Below are 6,229 nucleotides of genomic sequence, written 5' to 3'. Positions count from 1 at the left end.
CCAACAAAGGGAAAATATAGATGGCTGTTTTGTCAGTAAAGATGTTTCTCTTTATTGGACTTGGACCCTGGTATTGAAAAGTGATCTTTTTACTTTTGAAATTACGATTAGATATGTGTGTTTTCACCCTATTTTCTGTAGTGGTCCTGTTAAACTATTATGTTTTTGGAGTCAGAGGCCTAATTTTATTTTTTTGTTTTTGTTTTTGTTTTTGTATTTGTTTTGCGGTAGGTGGGCCTCTCACCGTTGTGGCCTCTCCTGTTGCGGAGCACAGGCTCCGGATGCGCAGGCTCAGCGGCCATGGCTCACTGGCCCAGCCACTCCGCGGCACGTGGGATCCTCCAGGACCGGGGCACAAGCCCGTGTCCCCTGCATCGGCAGGCGGACTCTCAACCACTGCGCCACCAGGGAAGCCCAGAGGCCTAATTTTAAACCCCATTCCACACTTACTAGTTCTGAGAACCTGGGATTAATGTTGTGATCCTCAGTTTTTTTCATGCTTTCTGTATTTTAGATGCTGTGTCATATCATTCACATGGATATTCTTTTATTCTTCACAAAATCCTTATTAGATGCATACTAATAAATGAACATCAAACAACAAAAGTTATACCTCTTTCAGTTATAGATCTTACACATGTGTGCATGCATGCATGTGTGTGCTCATGAACACACACACACAAGCACACACCCGGAAAGGGCAGGATTTAGAGCAGAAGTCCTCAAAGTGTTTCCCAGACACACCAATAGCATCATTATCACCTTTTGGGAAGTTGTCAGAAATTTAGATTCTCACCTCCAACCTAATTAATCAGAAATTCTAGGAGTAGGTAGGGTTTGGCTATCTGTTATAACAAACTGTTACGGTGATCCCAATGCACACTGAAGTTAAAAGCACTGCTTTGGAGGGCAGAAATACAATGCTTATTTTTGTACACTCCACTAGAGGGTACTACAGAATGTAAAGCAAAATAATAAATGCTGTATATGTTTTATTGAGACACCCTGTGTGTTATCTGTCCCGTTTCACAGATTAAAAACTATTGTGAAGAGGTGCCTTTTATTTTCTCAGTGCATACAAAAGTTTGGGAACCAGAATGGAACTTTACCTGTCCTTTGAGCCCAAGCCTTTGACAGTACTATGTTGTTCAGCCACAGTAGCTTGTCTTTCTGGGCCTCAGAATGCTCACAGACACCTTGTTCCCTGCCTTGGCTAACGTTGACTAGAGCATCAAGAAGAGGGCAGGGAAGCAAACCAAATAAATGGAAGTATTTTGATGATTTCATACCTTCCCTCATCTCCATTCTATAATAAAATATCACATGAAAGCTCATGAGTGTTTCCTTTCTTGCTTTTATATTTCCCAAGTGCTCTCTACCCTACAGTTATCTTATTTAGTTTATGTCTAAACCTCTTCTATGTGTGGGGGAGGAAAAAGGATGGTGAGGAAAGACAGTTGTTGAAAGCGACACTCTATACAGCCCTAACCCATTAATCTCAACATTAAGCCTATAAATTAGGTGATAATTATCCTTATTTTATAGATGATGAAAGTGAGTTCTAGAGACTATAATTATTTCTCTTTGGTTATGTAACTTGTAAGTAGTAGAGCCTAGGTAATTCCTGGTGTATCTGACAGTACTACCCTGCTAAACTTTCTACTCCTTGTTTTGAATCTGATTTAGTTATTTACTATTTTATGTGACTTTCAGCAAGTTCTTTAATTTTTCTGAGCCTCAGTTTCAACATATAGTAAATGGGAACAAATATTCCTGCTTCATAATCTTAGAGCTGCAGTATCCAATACAGTAACCACTAGACACATAGGTATTTGAATTTGAATTAGTTAAATTTAAGTAAAATTAAAAATTTAGTTCCTCAGTTGCACTAACCGCATTTCAAGGGCTCCGTAGCTACTTATGGCTAGTGTTAGTACCAAATTAGATATCAACAAACATAGAACATTCCCACCATCAGAAAGTTTTATGGGACAGTGCTGATTTAGTGTATATAAGGTATGTAAAAGGCCTAGCTTAGTGTATATTTCATGGCAGGTGCCCAAGAAAAGTAATTTCCTCTGCTCTTGCCTTTCAGCGTCAGAGCTAGGTATATTCTCCTGTTTTATTGATGGGGTCCGGAGAGGGGAGTAACTTACCCAATATACTATATAACAGGGGATATATCTGGCATTGGGACCCACGTCTCCTGACTCTCCCTCCAATATTCTGTCTGGTAGACCTGTCCTTATGCTCTACTGCGTGAGGCCCTAAGGCCACGGGTGTGAATAATGTGAATTAAATTTGGAGTCAGGGTAGTAGCAGAAAAAGACATAGGAACTGAATGCCTCCTATGTGCCAGGCAGCACTATGCTCAGCTCTTTACATCAATTGTCTTAGTGACTCCTCAGTGAAGCCCAGAGAAGTTAAATGTTTACTCAAGTTGCCAACTAGTAAACAACAGACCAAAGATTCAGACTTATCTGTGACTTCAGAGCCCATGTTTTTTCCCATTATGCCATGGAACCCTCTCAAATGTGAATACTCTCCTGCCCCTTCCACTTACTAGTGGGATGAAGCTTCAGCAGATTCCTGACTCTTATTAGATCCTCAGAAAATGTGAGTTACTCTTCTTCCCTTTGATTTTACAGCTGAATCAGTGTCTTCACAATCGGTGTCAACTGGAAGGGAAATATACCTTTGGTCAATGTTTGGTTTCAAGGCCCAAGGCCAAACAGGCTATGGTTGCAGCCTTCACAGAACACCTGATGGCTCTAAGATCTCTAAGTTAATTTTCAAGGCCACCATTTGCTCATATGATGACTTTGTGCTAATTAGAAACATGTGCCACCTGGGGGCAGACAAATTGCAGAGAAGTGTCCACTCTAGTGGAACAATGAGAAAAATATTTTTATTCTCAGGGATATTGGAGCTCTACCAGGGCAGTTGAAGAATGAATTTCAGCCCCCACTTGTTCCCTCTCAGTTGGGTACCCTTGTGCAGGGTACAACCTGCTCTGCCCAACAGTATCTGCTGGCCTTGCTTGTCTTACCTCGTGGTTAGGTCTGGAAGGTAGTGGTCAGTGTCTTCTGGAGGGTGGAGAGGGACACCAGTGTCTTCCCATGGTTTCTGGGTAGTAGATGAAATTGCTCCATTCTAAGGTTAATTTGATATTTTTTCATTTGGTTCTGACTAGTTTATTGGATGATTTTTAAAAGAATGTTTGGTTACTTTAAAAGTTTTTTAAAAACCTAATATTTCAAGGCTAAGCAAAATGGTATTTCTTTAATAATGATGTTTTTTCTATCTATTTGTACCTGCCTTGTTCTATAGGGATTTCATAAAACCAGTTCAGCAAATTAGTCTGGATCAGTCTAGTTTGCTAGCCCATGACAGACAGGGCCAACGATGGAACTGGTCATGGGAAAGTTTTATCCTTTTAGGGTATCTATTCTCTTCTAGCTCGTCTCCTCTTCTGTAATCAACCCCTGCCCTGCTCCAACTGACCCATCCATGTGGCAGAAAGAGGTTACTTCAAATGACTGAGAACCTGAATGTAATCAGTGTAGTCCTTGAGTGGCCTTGGGATGCCAGACTTGCACACAATCCCTTGGTTTCCCCTTCCTGAGTCAGTAGTTTAGCATGCGGTTCACCAAAATGTGTGGCTTTGTGAACCGCACACCTCACTTGGAATCATCATGTCAACTCATCCGCAGTACACATCAACCAACAGAGATGAGGACTGATTTCCCCCAGTGTATACTGACTCCTACAATCTGAGCATTGCCTCCAAGAGGATGCCTTGAGCCCTTTTTCAGAGATAACTATGTTCGTGCTTATAACTTGCACTCACAGTCCCCATTTTACTGGGAATGATAAAAGCTATGCCTTTTGAAAATTTCAGCTGTCGTATTAAAGAGGACAAACCAGTAGCACTTAAAGTGCTGTGTCTTTAAATTGTTGAAGTTTAATGATGGGCACATGGGGGTTCATTATACTCGTCTTCCTACTTTTTTGTGTTTTTTGAAGGTTTCCATAATAAAACAGTTAAAAAAGACAAAAAAAAAAAAAGGAAAAAGTGCTTCATCAGTCCTGGGAAGGAGAACACACATGGGATTCTCTTTTAACGAAGGGCTTGGGTGATAACATTTAGTAGGAAGGTACCATGTAAAAATATGTGGAGGGGGGTATTTTAGATTGAAAAAGTCTCTGTGCTGGAAATCCTGAGAAGGTCTCCTAGAAGGGGAGACTCCTCCAGTCTGCAGTCCCTCTCTACCGGATCCCTGAAGAAGTGTTGCTATAATGAGCTACTGCAAGTGAGAGAAGTGAATCATCTCCCTCGGGCCTTTGGGAGTGGGGAGAGGGTGAAAACCAGGAAACAGGCCTTAGCTAATTGGTGAAAACTGTTAGCCAGTAGGCAGAGAAACACAGGCAAAGAGAACCTGGGGGCAAGAGAAGGGGCTTCATTCTCACCCCAGGTGAGTGCTGGAGAGGGCAAAGGTGCTAGGGAAGGAGGAGACCAGGGAGCAGAATATGTGGCAAAGAGGCCCTCACTTGGGACCTCAAAGGCTAGGCTTTGAAGGCTACAGGCCCCATCTGATTTGCAGGTTTTAAAACAAGTGGGAAAGCCGTCTGAAGGCAAAGATTATATACGCACGCGAGTGTCCAAGGGCCTGGAACCTTGTCTGCTCAGATTGGGAAGACAGGCTCAATAAAAGTACACTTTGAAAACTGGGTGGTTTGGTTCTTTGTTGTTGTTGTTGTGTTTTTATTTCGACTGAGCAAACGAAGGTGTTGGTACACTGGTGGGAGTCAGAAGTTGTGGTTGGAGAGATGGGGCACTGTTTGGAGTGTGGGGACCTAGGAGGACAAGTTCTTTCAAAGCCCTAAAGTTGAGGTAGCATGATTAGAGGCTGGGGCCAGAGAAGAGAGCAAGGGCAGTGCCTAAAAGGTACAAAGCCAAGATTCACCCAGCAGCTCCCAGGCCAGAGTTGTGGGTGGGACGTCAGTGAGACCCAGGCGGGTGCAGCCAGTTTTCAATAGAGCTGGTCTGTGAAACTTGGCTGAGAGGACAGAAGAAGATTGATGTTTGCTCCAGCGTGGGGCTGTCAGCTGTGCTCACCGCCTCACCATAGTCCCAGCTGTAAACAAAAGTCCTGGCCCTTCATGGCACTGCAGAGCAGTCCAGGCTGGTGTAAGTCTCTGAGGACAGCTAGACCATTTTCTCATCCTGGCTGACAACCAGAAGACAGAAGAAACAATAGAAGATGGTGGTGGGAGAGGGGGCGGGATTGGAAGGGGGGTGAGAAGCAGTGACCAGTGGGAAGGAGCTGTTGATTTCAAATCTTGGGTCTTTGGATGCAAGTAGCAGAAATCTTGTAGGGAAAGAAAACCTTTTCCTTGTCAGTTTCACAGATAACAGTGAATTACTAAAGGAGGCCTGCAGGGGCTCTAGTGCCTCATTCATTCATTCATTCATTCAGTGAGTACCTTATGTGCCCATCACTGACCTAGGTACCCTGGGTGATGCCAAAGTAATCGAAGACAGTTCATAAGTTTAAGGAGCTTATAGAGTTTGTGGTTATGTGTAAAGTTAAATAACAACACTAAATGGTGTATCTTTAAACGCTAAGTGACAAACATGGAATAGGAGTTTAGAAGCAAGAGAAGCCATATTTGGATGTGATCAGAAAAGGTGGGATTTGAGAGGGCCTAGAAAGATAGACATGATTTGACTAGAAAGAAAAGGCACTTGGCATTACAGGTTGAGACCAAAGCATTAGCAAAAACGAGGACTGCTGTGGCTAAAGCAGAAGATTATTGTGATGGAGATTCTCTTCAACTCCTCACCCCTTCCAGCTCCTCACCATGCCTAACCCAGCCTTCAGGTCTCACCTGAAATGTCACTTCTTCACAGAGGCCTTCTTTGACCTCCAGGACCAGGTGAAGTGCCCTTGCTTTATGTTCCCCTTGGACCCACTACATTCCCCTTTTTCCATCGCCATCTTCATGTAACGTCCTACTCTTGTCTCCCTACAATTTGTTTCCCACACTGTGACTCAGAATGTTCTTGGCAAAATGCAAATCTGTTTCATTTTTTTCCTTTTAAAAACTCCCTTTGTTCTCTTTTCCCTCCTTTTACGTCCTTCCTGCTTCCCTCCCTCTCACTTTCCCCTCAGGTCATATCTTAAATGTCTCTGTCTCAGGGAAGCATTCCATGACACCTCTTCCC

The sequence above is a fragment of the Neophocaena asiaeorientalis genome, unplaced genomic scaffold, assembly GCF_003031525.2.
Source record: "Neophocaena asiaeorientalis asiaeorientalis breed wild unplaced genomic scaffold, Neophocaena_asiaeorientalis_V1.1 scaffold917, whole genome shotgun sequence".
Lineage (NCBI taxonomy): Eukaryota > Metazoa > Chordata > Mammalia > Artiodactyla > Phocoenidae > Neophocaena > Neophocaena asiaeorientalis.
This window is presented reverse-complemented; position numbering follows the sequence as displayed.